Raw genomic sequence first — 13,254 nt, 5'->3', positions numbered from 1 at the left:
AACCCCACCAACAACTTGAATGTTCTTGAAGGATTCTTTCTCACAGTTCCAATGAGGAGTCTCATCCTGCTGACACCTCTTGTTTTGTATTATGAAATCTAAAGCAGAAAGAGTAAGCCCATCCAGAAAGCTTACCCACAGAAATTGGTTTTGTGTGTGTGTATCTGTTCCTGAGTGTACACGCACATATTCATGTTCATGTCTGTGTGTGTGGATGCCAGAAGCTGGCACTGAGTACCTTCCTCAGGGTACTTACTAGACATGGACAGTGCAGATTCCCTAGACTACCAGTCAGCAAGCCCTAGGGATTCCTCTGTCTCTGCCTCCCTAGCAATGAACTACAGATGCATTTCTATGCCTGTGAGTTCTGTGGGACTGAACTTAGGTCCTCATAATTATACTGGAAGCACTTTACTGCCTGAACCATCTCCATGGTCCTGGGTTTTTTAAAAAGGTGTTGTTTTATGTCCTAACTTTATAGTAATTTTCATGGCAGTGCCAATATAAATGGTGAGAATTACAACGTAATTCTGGGTGCTGTTACATTTTTACAATTAAAGCTTGACATCCTAAGGGAAGTTAAACCCTCTTTAGGCTTTTCTTTTCTTTCTAACTCTTGCTTCTTTTAGCTGAAGGGTTCGGTTAGGCCAAAAGAAACCACTGCAGCTATTTTAAGAAGGAAGGACTAAATAAACATACTAGGTACTTTAAACACATGTATAAAAACATAACATTTTGGGAATAAAGATTATAAAAACCATCTCACAGGACAAGGAAGTTACAGGAGTCATGGGAACTGCTGCTGGTGGCGTCTCCTACCACACAATTACTAGTGGTTCTCAGAAGCATGTTTGAAAGGCTAGTCTGATGTCTGTTAGATTTGTTTGCTTGCTGGAAGAATAGAAATGGCTTTCCTCTACTCTTTGTTCCAGATCTCTCATGATTGCCTCTGCCAGGTGGGATCTAACCCAGAGCCCACCAACATGGACGAGAAGCACAAATGACAAGTGACCGCAGGCGTCTTGCTTCCACTTTATCTCTATACATCTGCCAACAGTTATGTAAGGATAAAGAAAAGGTATCACCTGCCCCAGCACTTGATCGCTAAAGAGTCATATGCTTGCAAAATGACATCATAAGTTTGATGTTCATGTCTGCACTGTAGTGTATTTGGATGTTCCTCCCCTTGTATATTCTCAGCACAATGTTCTCTATCTGTAAGTAAAAACTAGTCAGTGGATGTTAGAGGTTATCTGTCCAATTCACTCATTTTATATAAAAAGAATGAGCACTCCATGGAGGGTTCTGATAGTCCACATCTACAGAGTTAATTAGCTACTAAACTAGGTCAAGGGTATTTGAAGTTTCTCTCTTCTCTCTAAATACTGGCAAAATCTACAAAGAGTTTGGGATTTGATCTTACTGACACAATGCCAAACTGGCCTGTTACTATATCTCTGAAAGCCTGGAGAAGACACAGACTTAGAGGTCAGTGACAGAGAAGTTTTATACTTGTGACACACTATAGTGGAAGTTTTTGCATGGTTTTATCAGACTCCCTTAATTCTCAAGTCCATACAAATGGTGTTGAGGGATCAGGTAGCTACTCTGTAATAATAGGCTTGTATCACGGTCAAAGAACCCTGAATAATACATGTGATGGTTTGTATATGCTTGGCCCAGGCAGTGCCACTATTTGGAGGTGTGGTTTTGACGGAATAGGTATGTCACTGTGGGTGTGAGCTTTAAGACCCTCTTGTCCTAGCTGCCTGGACGTCAGTATTCTTCTCCAGGCTTCAGATGAAGATGTAGAACTCTCAGCTCCTCCTGTACCATGCTTGCCTGGATGCTGCTATGCCCCTGCCTTGATGATAATGGACTGAACCTTGGAATCTGTAAGCCAGCCCCAATTAAATGTTGTCCTCTAAGAGTTTCCTTGGTCATGGTGTCTGTTCACAGCAGCAAAACCCTAATTAAGACAATACATTTGCATTTTTATTTTTTCCAGCAAGTGAAATACATTGAGTCAGGCATATTACCTCAGTTTTCATAGATGCTTCCAACAAAGACGACACTAAAGAAATATCATAGTTAAAACTTTGTATCTGGAGGCTGGAGAGATGGTTCAGTGGTTAAGAGCACTAACTATTCTTCCAGAGGTCCTAAGTTCAATTCCCAGCAACCACATGGTGGCTCACAACCATCTGTAATGGGATCTGATGCGCTCTTCTGGTGTGTCTGAAGACAGCTACAGGGTTCTCATATAAATAGAATAGATAAATCATTAACAACAACAAAAAAACCCTTTGTATCCTTGGCATATGGGTGAAAATATATGGTTGCGAGCCCACATCAGATTGTTTTTCTAGTATCAAACAATGAAGGAAGTATTGAGAAATACATAAGCAACTGTTTACATTTATCATTAAATATTTAATATTTTCTCTATGAAACATAGTATGTATGCTATTTGCATATATTTTATGTATGCATCCACAGTGTGAGTACTGCCATACTCCATTAATTTTCATTACCACATCCCATTACAGCAGGTGAGTTCCACCAGTTTGTTGATGATTGCTCGGTTGATTGTTGGAGCTGGTCTGCAGTATTTTTCTATTACAGCATTATGTATATGCTTGCATACATTTCCTGTAATATATGTGCAGAAGTTTCTCGAGAGGCTTGACTAGTTGTAAAACTGCTCGGTTATGAATGAGGTTATGTTTAACTCCTTGTGGTTCCTCACAAAATACTCTCTTTAATCTGTGAATTGTCTCTCATGTCCTTTGCCTATTTTTTTCCTGTTAAGTCACTTTTTTCTGAGACAGGGTTTCCCTGTGTCCTGGAATTCTCTTTGTAGACCAAGATGGCCTTGAACATCAGAGATCTGCCTCCCTCTACCCCCCTCCCCATCAGTAGAATTAAAGACACGTGCAGCCACACCTGGCTTTTACTTATTTTTTAAAAATATATTAAAAGTTTATGATTTTGTTACTAATTCAGTTAAAAATCCAATCTCTTTGGTAGTAGAAAGTGACAGAGCCAACTTCTACCTGCCTCTTTTTCATCATTTTAATGGACATTTAATAAAAGCATTCCCTTCAAAGTGACCAGACAAGAGTGCCTTGATGAAGTATATTCTCTTCACGTCATTGATGTGATCAAGCATGTTGGAGGTTCTGTGGATTCATTTGTGTTAGATTTCTGTGGCTTTCTTGATCTTTTATTGTGACCTCTCACCTGGCTGAGTTCAGTCTGGGATGATCTTGGGCCTAAGTAAACATCTCTTTCCTCTCCTGTGTATCTGTGTATTTGTGTCCTTTTCCTGCTGGAGTCACAGAGCCCCAGGACCACACAACCCCAGGAGCTGCCTTCAGGTTGGTTACATGTGAGTGCCCAACCCTCTGCAGTATGTTCCAGCTGTGCTTGCAAGAGGCAGCGGATTTCCCCCAGATGTTGGCTTTAACATTTACGTTTTACTTGGCAGCTCGTGTGGAGCTGCACTCTGGTTTTGCTGATCTTGTTTTGTTTTTTGTTTGCTTGTTTGTTTTTCAGGGAGAAGCCAGTGAGTGGTAGTAGATTTTCCTCACTCCGTCAGCTCGTGTAAGAGTTACCTTTCTCCAGGCCTGCTAGTATAGATTTTTAGCCCAGTCACTTGGGAAGCGGAGGCAGAATGTTCACAAGTTCAAAGTGGGCTTGAGCTAGGGAGCTCATTCTGTGCCAAAAGAGAACTGCAAAGGCAGGCTATATGACTCACTGCTGGAGTGCTTGCCTGGTGTGCACAAGGCCTTACGGCCAATCCTCAGCCCATCATGCCGTCAATTAGTCAATCAACCAACCTTATATTTCATACAGCATCAGATTCCTTTGTACTTGAAGAGAACGCTGTTTTCCATTTGAACTTCCATTGTTTTAGAACATATTTGTATATTTTTTTATTTCCTATCTTTAGTATATCAAAAATTAAGACCTAGCCGAGACTGATGGTCTCCTGCTGGATAAGAGCACCTCCCTTCTTATTGGGGGCTGCAAAGTAACTGAGTGAGCTACTGTATAAGGCAGTTTTTCCAGCATCAAGATCTGCTCAGCGACTCGATTCTCGTTAGCTGCCTGAAGCTGGAGCCCTTTGCTGATTTTCAGGAAGGCATGCTGACAGTGATCAATTATGTAATGTGAACGTGACCTCTTTTCTCCCTCTAAAACGTTGATTGGTGAGGACTGTCTGTGCAAGTGTGGCTGACAGTAAAGGCCAGGGCCACTGTCCTTGTACTGGACTTCTTGAGCTATGTGGGAAATGTTGGGAAATGGTTTTAATGCTTTGTCTGATTTTGACTCCTAATAATCTTTGCTTCCAGACCTGAGCTGGCTTTGATGGATATAAAGAATTGGCATACAGCCATTGGCTGAGCAGGGAAATGGGGCAGGGCTTTTAGATTGTATGGGTTAGAAACTGAGAGAGAGGAGAAAGAAAAGGAGAGGGAGAGAGAGAGAGAGGAGAAAGAGGAGAGAGAGAAAGGGTTTTGCCATAACCAGGAAGGAGAAAGATGAAACTTAAGGGCCCCCTGGCAGGTAAGAATCCTGAAAAATGGCCCTAGAGGCCACTTCTCTGATTGGGTCTGGGGTAGCAGAGATGAAATGTTGATTTAGCAAACTGACTCACCAAAGTTGGAGGGGAGGATATATGCTAGCCGAGGGGAGGAATAGAAATGCCCAGCCATCGAGATAGTCAAGGTGTATCAAAATTAGCTGGCTTGTGTCTCTTATTTGGGAATCCAGAGAGCTCTTGGGTGGGTGCAGAGAGTGTGCAACCCATCGGGAACCAAAGTGGTTTAACTAATTTACCACTACAGGGAAAAATATAAATATACTTTTTATAAAAGCAAATAGTTGAGCCAACTGTCTCTTGGGATTTAATTACATTCAAGTACATTAGTTCCTAAGTTATGTTCTTGACAACTAATTTTAATGTAGTATCTAATCATTAATTGTCGGAATATCTTAAATAGCAGACCTTACAAAGAGTCATTCGGACAAGTTGTCATTCTGACAATTTATGGATGCTTACAGAAGCATCTGGAGATTTAATGTATCTAGGTTTCTTATTTCAAGAAATCTTTATTGATGCTATAAATTGATTCGACTCAGCAACAACAAAAAAGAAGAAAGAGAAACTAATTTAAGTCAACAGTTACTATCTATTGTCAGATATTTATCATGACTAGCAGATTTTATATCCAGATTGCTAGTAAAGAGGCATTCATCCCCACTGGCCTGCCCTCAGGGACCTAGCAGCAGCTTATGTCATCATCTGCCACCTACAACTGCACCAAGTTTGCACATAAAAGGGTCCTCATACACCCCAGAGCTCTCTTTGCCCTCTCTACCTTTTCTTGTGTGTCTCTCTCTGTCATGTCTCTCTTTCTTGTCTTTCTCTCCCTTTTTCTCTCTCCCTGTCGGTCTGCTTGTCTGCCTCTATCTCTCCTGCATATCCCCAGTTCAAGATGGCCTTTTACTCTCCCCTCCCAGCAAATCTATTACACTAGTTCTATTGTTTGGCACAATTTCTCAGGGATACACCATAGCATGGCCCGCTAGGGGTACCCCCATCCCTTGCTTGATTTTATCCTTTTACTGATAAGGAGTGGATTTGATTGAGTTTGTAACAGCCCTTCTACTTTTCCAACTGTAGGCATTCATCAAGCTCCGGCTGAGCTCAGCAGGGCCTCCTCTCTTAAGTTATGTGCGCAGGGTTGTTCCACTCCGTCTCAAGTAGAAAGAAGAATGGAGTATCTCTTCACTGTTTTCATTAATTGAATTCACACTAATTTTTGTTGGCCATCTGGCAGCTCTTGCCAGCCAGATGGTTTGTCCTAGATAAAAATCCCATCCTACACTCAAAATTAATGGCAAATGACTTCTCAGGTTTGGAAGATGGAGCAGTTTGACTTTGTGGTATAATCATTACTGTCAATATTTTAATCAGTTCTGAAATACTTGTTCCACCTTCAATTTCTTTCTCTGGAATTGGGCAGTGATCATCCCTAACGTGGATGATCGATCGCAGTTAGCTGACAGGAAGCAGTGCTGACAGGAAACAGTGCTGACAGGAAGCAGTGCTGACAGGAAGCAGTGCTGACAGGAAGCAGTGCTTTGCTTTTGAGTGCCTCCATTTCTTCCCTTAGTAACTCATTGCATCTAGTGCTGTGACAATCTAGCTATCAAGGCATCATAAGGGTGGAGGGTCGTCTACGTTCCACTGTTAGCTGTGGACCCAGGCCCTTAAACTTGATGGTGCTTTTAAGCCTACTCATGTAACAGGGCCTCAGGCCCTAGCACAACCAAGTCCATGATGGAAGTACCATTCAGGCAGTAAAACTCAGCCTACTACCTGCCAAAATTAAAACAAATGCCCAACCCATTAAAGCACATATAGTTCTGGGAAAGTCTAAATGTACTAACCTGGCTTTTTTACTTCTGTAGTCCTGCTTCTGGCTAAAAGGTCTTATTAACTAAAGTATGTCAACCCCAACCATATTTTTTATGCTAAAAGCATACCCTGAGAGAGGCTCAGGGCTACATTGAGATCCCGGACACCCAGTGTTGTAGCTGGCAGGCTAACGAAGATGTTTCTATTGGCTTAAACTATGTCCGAGCTTCTTTGGTGAACATCCCATAAGATTTCTGGAAGTCTCACCAAGGTCCAGAGACTAGACCTCAAGTCAGTGGGGATCCCAGAGACCCTTGGATCCAGGAAGAGTGGAATAGTCAGGGAACTCCTAGGGGGTACATAGCCTGAGCTATTCCAGGTCCCTACGGCTCCCTTTAATCAGTCTCTCCCTAATGTCTCAGAAGGGTTTGATATCTCCACCCCAAAAGGAAAGAAAAAAATTAGAAAACCACCTGGTCTGTCACCTCTGGAGATAAGGCTGGTTAAGGTGCCTTCTGTTTGGACACATAGGAGAGATACTTGGCTGCTGACCCAGTGTCCAGAATCCATGTGAGACATCACTAGTCACTAGATCCTTCTCTCTGTTCAGGTATATGAAATGTGGTGGCCACCCTTGGTTGTCTTTACTGTATCTCTGCGTGGCCTGTGAGTATGTGTATGCGGGTCTATGTGTTTCTGTCAGTTCTGTTTCCCTATATTGACCAGTGGCTTTCTCTGGTGTAAAAACCCCTTAGATTAAGGCCTGTGCCCAATTCCATTGGGGACTGGAATCCTTTTGGCTCTGCTGGATCACCCAGAGAAACCTGCCCCCTCACCCTCACCCCCTCCCACACTTCTCCCAAACCCTCTCCACCTGTCCCACTGTAGGAGCAGGAGTTCTTGTTTTGTTGCTTGACTCCCGCTGACAGTCAGGGCTGGTTACATCCAGGGCCCCCTGCCATGTAAGTGGAATTCATTCGGAGGGGGAAACAGTTTTCCCAGGTAAGCATTTCCTCACCCTTGTTCTAGCCAGCCTTGGGGCAGGGCAAAAGTTCCACTGGACAGAGCCAGAAGGAAAAGAAAAAGTTTTACTCCTTCCTCTTTCATAATTGATGTGTCTTTTTCATCCAGTGGTTGGTGAAAACCATCATTCTTTGAATAAATAAATAAACAAACTCTTTGCCTTGGGCTGGGCAGAGGATTGCTGCCAGACAATGCAGCCTGAACAGAACAGATTTCCTCTCCTGTCCAACATTGATCAAGGACACTTTCAGCAATTTTACTTGGTATTTAAAAAAAAAATTAAAGACATCCATTAGAAAGATTTCCTTTGTCACCCAGTTGTCCCCAGATATTAAAAAACGAGATATAAAATTTTTTTTTTAAAAAGGTGTAAGTGGATCCCAGTTGCGAGTATGTGTGTTTAACTGCTTCTCATCAGAGAAGGGGACAGTTTATGCAGAAGGTCTTGTCCCAGTCAGTTCTCTGTTGCTTAGAAAGCCCAATTTGTAAAAGGCTACTTATCTTGGCTACCAGCTGAGGTGGGGGGTGGGGGTGGGGGCGGGGGTGAGGGTGAGGACTTTAAAAACAGCTCTTACTTCCACTGCAGCCCTAAAATTTTCAGACAAAAGAAATTTTAACTCAAACGTTGGAGCCATGAGAACGCCCTGTGACAACTGGACCCTGTATCCGCAGGATGGCCCACCTAAGAGCTGTGGCGAATACTGTTAGTTTAATACTGTTGACAACCAGCCACATCCAAGGACAGCTAGAAGTGACTTCATGACAATCAGACATCTTTACAGCCAGCTCTCCAGTGACCCAGCGACCTTACACGTCATCTCTAAAAGCCTAAGAGGCAGCGGCATCAGTCCTGTGTCTGTCCCTTTTCACATGTGCAATGGCCCCTGTTGCAGGTCCCTTTGTACAAGCCTCGTTTTTCCTCCCCCACCCCTTTCTCCTCCATCTCCTAGAGGCTTCTCCTATTTCCCCTCCCAATAAACTTCCCACGTGATACCTGCCGCATGGTGTGGTTTGTTTGAGACTCACTGAGTATTTCTAACAAATACAGTAAAACAAGTTAACTTTGGGTCAAGATCTTTTTTTTTTTGGGGGGGGGGTTCGAGACTGGGTTTCTCTGTGTAGCCCTGACTGTCCTGGAACTCACTCTGTAGACCAGGCTGGCCTCGGACTAAGAAATCCACCTGCCTCTGCCTCCCAAGTGCTGGGATTAAAGGCATGGGCCACCACCGCCTGGCTGGGTCAAGATCTTATATTCACAGCACAACACAACACAACACAACACAACACAACACAACACAACACGGTCGAGGCCCTCCGGTGAGAAGCACCAGAATGCTGCTGTCTGATGACTGTGAGCTAGTACCAGGCCCTACTCCTGGCCCATACTTGACTTTGGTTTGAGAAACCCACCACCATCCATCCTGCTACCCTCTTACCTGGTGACAACCTGGTACTCATTCATGATTATCCCAAGATGAAAAATGAGATCAGGTGTGTGGGAGCTGCAGTAGTTACTTTAACTGAATCAATTTGTACCCAAGCCTGGTAGAAAAAAGAATTGATTGATCTGAGCCAGTCTCCTGAAAAGATATTTTTTAAGTCAGTTAAATATTATAACAGGAATACAAGTAGTTAAAATTCCAGGTGAGCTAACTTGCTAACCCAAGGCCATTACAAGAGATGCAGAACAGAAAAACAAATGTCAATTAAATGTTCCAAAAATCTGTTCCCGTGGTGTCTGACTTAGCCTCCTCTGAAAAAACTCCTATCAGAGGTCCCAAGGCCACAGGGACCAGAAACTATTCTTGTGAGATTTGTCAAACCTCTGCCTGAGATCTGCTTACACATATTATAGACATTTATAACAACCAATTGTGTGTGATTACCCACAACCCTCTCCCTCCCCCCAGCCTTTGTCTATAAAAACCCTAAACTGTTAGATCTCAGGGTCGAATCCTCTGTCTCCTATGTGAGATATGTTTCGATCCGAAGCTTCGTATATTAAAAAGAACCTGACTTATGTTATTACAGCAAGAGGTCTCTAGAGTGTCTTTGGGGGTCGCGTCGTACCCGAGTCTATTTTTGATTCTGGGGAGTCTTTCACTCTCAGATGGGGAAAAAGAAAAGTCCAGCACCATATATATATAATGTATATAGACTGTCAATTGGTATGTTTTTATTATGAAACATACCCTGGTATGATCTATAAAGGGCTTCTCACTGCTGGGAAAAAAAGATATTAAAAACTCTTGGCCCTCCTGGAGGCTATTTGGCTTCCTCTACAAATTACTGTCCTCCACTGCTGGACTGCTGACCTGGCTGCCTGATGAATGGCTCTAATTCCAGTGGGCCCTATTGATATTCTGATGATATACCCCTACCTGGCGTTGCATGAAATTCCATGGTAAAGATGAAGCCTATGGATAGCTCAAACCACAGGCTGATGGAAGACAGCAGAGGGAAAGATCATTCTCCCAGAAACAACCAGCAGGACCGTTGGTAACTGACCTTCACCAGGCTACTCATCTGGGGTCCACAAAACTTTCTTAGTTGGTCAGACCAAGGTATGTTTCACATTGACTGGAGAGTTTAATATGGGATGTCTCAGCCAGGTGCTAGGTTTGTGTTCAAGTAAATCCAAAACAGAGAGCTCTTACCCAGGAAGGGGTCCAAATGAGAGACCAACATCCTCATAAACTTTGGCTTCACCAAGATTTGGCTGCTGGGAGAGGGAAAAGCACACGCTCTTTTAAAGACAGCTTTCCAGGTGGTAGAAGTGTTCTTCACTTGGACTAAAACTGCTCAAATAGTAGCTCGAAAGCTCCTCTGGGAGCTGGTCCATGATTTGTTCTTCCCCTAGCAATGGGGTCCCACAGTGGCTTGGCTTTCATAGCCAAAACCTCTCAATTAATAGCTAAAGCTTTAGACAGATTGAAAACTTCATTGTGAATATAGACCTCAGAATTCTGGCCAGATAAAAAGAATAAACAAGACATTAAAAGAAACGTTAACAAAACTCTCATCAGAGTCTTCCAAAGGAAAGATAGGCCTCCTTCCTTTGCTTTGCTTGGCCTGATGCACCCTATGTAGGGAGGGATTTACTGCCCCCCTCCCCCTTTGACATTATGTGGGGAAGACTTTCCCCACTGCTTCCCAGGCTCAGAGACTAATAGTTGGCAGTATCTTCTAACCATGCCTTTCTCAAGTCACTACAAACCTGTCTCCAGAATGGATCCATTGAAATTAAGGTTTCATTGGGCCCCAGGCCCTTCTGCTACCTCTACCTCCTTCTGAGACATGTGTTTGGTATGAATAAAGGGTTCTAGTCTAACTCTCAAGGCCCTTCGGCCTGGATCTGGGAACTAAGGAAGACAGATACAGGGAAGATATTAACTAATGTGAGTACAGACCAGAAACCCATATTCCACCTTACTGTTGGGAGCTGTGTTGTTGCTTCTGTAAGGCAGAGAGAGAGAGAGAGAGAGAGAGAGAGAGAGAGAGAGAGAGAGAGAATGAATTGCCCGCCAGAGAGAATTAAGGCAGGTAGGGGCCTGTTGGCAGTTTTCCCGGGCTGCTGAGGCATGGAAGGATGAAGAGGCGCACCTAGGGCTCAAGGCTAGGGCTGAAGACTCTGTTGACCTTGGTGGAAAGAAATGGAATGGGAAGAAATGTCTCCTGTACGTTTTAGCAAATTGTTTCTGTTACATTGTAGCTTTGTTTCCCATGATACTGTAAAGTATATAAAACCTAAGAGCATTAAACTCAAGGCTGCCACAGTATTGACGGACAGTCTTCTTGATTTTTAACCTTTGTCTCTGAGTCTTCTTTTCCGTCTTTCCTATAATCATCTTCACTTCCCGTTCAGAGGACTACCCGACTTAGTACCAGCTGAACTTAACCTTTACTTAATAATGCCTATTTTAAATTTCTCTCCTCTCTCTCTCTCTCTCTCTCTCTCTCTCTCTCTCTCTCTCTCTCTCGATAGTAATACAAAGTTTACAATTCTTTATATGCCCTATGGCTGGCCTCCTGACTGCCAGCAACAAGGGATTTTTTTTTTTTCATTACAAAAACTGGGGTTGTAAAACTGAGGCTTTTTTAAAAAACAAAAACAAAAACATTTCTTTCAAAAGATTCCAGCCTTTGTGCAAGGGTGAGGAGGGGAAACAAACCCGAGTCATCAGACTCTATGCCACAAGAAGGGATCTTGGGCATAGAGTCAATCATTCCCCAAAATCAGCCAGGATTTCTGGCTATGCATAGACACCTGGTCCCCATACTACATTGGGATAGGAACTAACCAGACTGACACCCGTCAACTGACAAAACTCACCTCAACAGGGAGAAGCCCAGATTAATATCAGAGGACTCATACGGGGCTAAAACTTGCCTAATATCCAGAGCCTTTAACTTAGGCCCCTCCCCTAATTTTGATGCCTGCTATTTTGATACATCCTCTTCGGATGCTTTCCAAACTAAATATACAGGCTGATCAGGATCTAGAGGTATTAAAAGAACAAATTCCCTTATAGAAATGATCCTACAAAATTGGAGAGGCTTAGATTTACTTCTCATGAGATTAAAAAAAAAGTCTGGCTTAAAGAGACAACCTGTCATTTCTATGCTAATTGATCAGGAGTAATTTTTTAAAAATCTTGCCATGGTTGGGGAAATGACTGGTATCAGGCTCTGTTCTCTTGGCCCCTATGGCTACCTACTCTGCTATGAGCACTTGCTGAGTCTTTAATTCTCATTCTGATTGGATTAGCAACAAGGCCCTGCATCTTAAACTAAACCAGTCTGAGTTCATGATTTGACTCATTCACTAAGACCCAGTGGGAAATGTAACAAGGCCCCAGACCTTAGCATAATTGACTCCATAATGGTAGTAATATTCAGGCTGTAAAACTCAGCATGCAGACAACACCACTTGCCAAAACTAAAACAAAGGTCTAATGCCTCAAAGTTCATATAGTTCTGGAATGTCTTTAAGTGTACTAACCTTGCTTTTGGCTTCTGTAATTCTGCTTCTGGCTAACTGTTATTGTTCACTGAAGTATGTCAACCCAGAACATGTTATTTTGGTTTTTTGTTTGTTTGTTTGTTTTGGTTTTTGTTTTGTTTTGGGAGGGTTTATTTTTGTTGTTTTGGTGTGTGTGTGTGTGTGTGTGTGTGTGCTTTAAAGCTCACTCTGAGAAAGGCTCTGAGCTACACTGGGATCCCAGACACCCAGTGTAGTAGTTGGCTGGCTAGTAAAGACTTTCCATTGGCTTAACAGTCTTCTTTGGTGGGTACCCAACAATGATTAACCCTCAGGCCTGCCTGACTTCCTCCTATCTGCTTCTGTGTTCCACTGTCGGACACCACAAAACCATAAGAAGCCAAACAGATCCTACAGCTTGCTAGACACTTCCCAGAAATAGAACTGAGCTGAGGTAATGTGCTTGACTTAGAATTTGAGGATCAAATTGCAAAGCCTTAGTGGTTGCATCAATGGGTTCAGAGAGATCAAAGTGTCTAGATTGTAGTGCTCTGTGTTCACAGATCTAGGAGGAGGCATACATTTTTTGGGAGATCTGACAAATCTGATTTGATATTATTTTTTCATGTGTGTGGGTGTTTTGCTTCTATGTATGTTTATGAAACACTCTGTATACTTAGTGTCCAAAGAAGGCAGAAGAGGGTATTGATTGGACATCCTGGAATAGTATTCTAGACAGCTGTGAGCACTCTGTACTGAGGATAAAATCTCACCCTCTGGAAGAGCGGCTAAGACTTTTAACCCCTGAGCAGTCTCTTCA

The 13,254-nt window shown here is 42.9% G+C and overlaps 1 long non-coding RNA gene across 2 annotated transcripts; it reads left to right on the top strand.

Moving 5' to 3' along the window:
• The first annotated feature begins 3,336 nt into the window (after nucleotides 1–3,336).
• LOC114636032 lies at nucleotides 3,337–8,451 on the top strand. 2 transcript variants are annotated; one of them, XR_003713562.1, is made up of 3 exons: nucleotides 3,337–3,380; nucleotides 7,041–7,096; nucleotides 8,126–8,451. It is a non-coding gene; the product is annotated as an uncharacterized LOC114636032 (long non-coding RNA). The 2 variants fall into 2 exon arrangements; XR_003713563.1 differs by lacking the exon at nucleotides 3,337–3,380 and having other exon boundaries at nucleotides 7,043–7,096; nucleotides 8,040–8,451.
• The last annotated feature ends 4,803 nt before the right edge of the window (nucleotides 8,452–13,254 follow it).

The sequence above is a fragment of the Grammomys surdaster genome, unplaced genomic scaffold (assembly GCF_004785775.1).
Source record: "Grammomys surdaster isolate TR1022 unplaced genomic scaffold, NIH_TR_1.0 121313, whole genome shotgun sequence".
NCBI classification, from domain to species: domain Eukaryota; kingdom Metazoa; phylum Chordata; class Mammalia; order Rodentia; family Muridae; genus Grammomys; species Grammomys surdaster.
The sequence above is the reverse complement of the archived record's forward strand: the minus strand, read 5'-3'. Positions and strand labels throughout refer to the sequence as shown.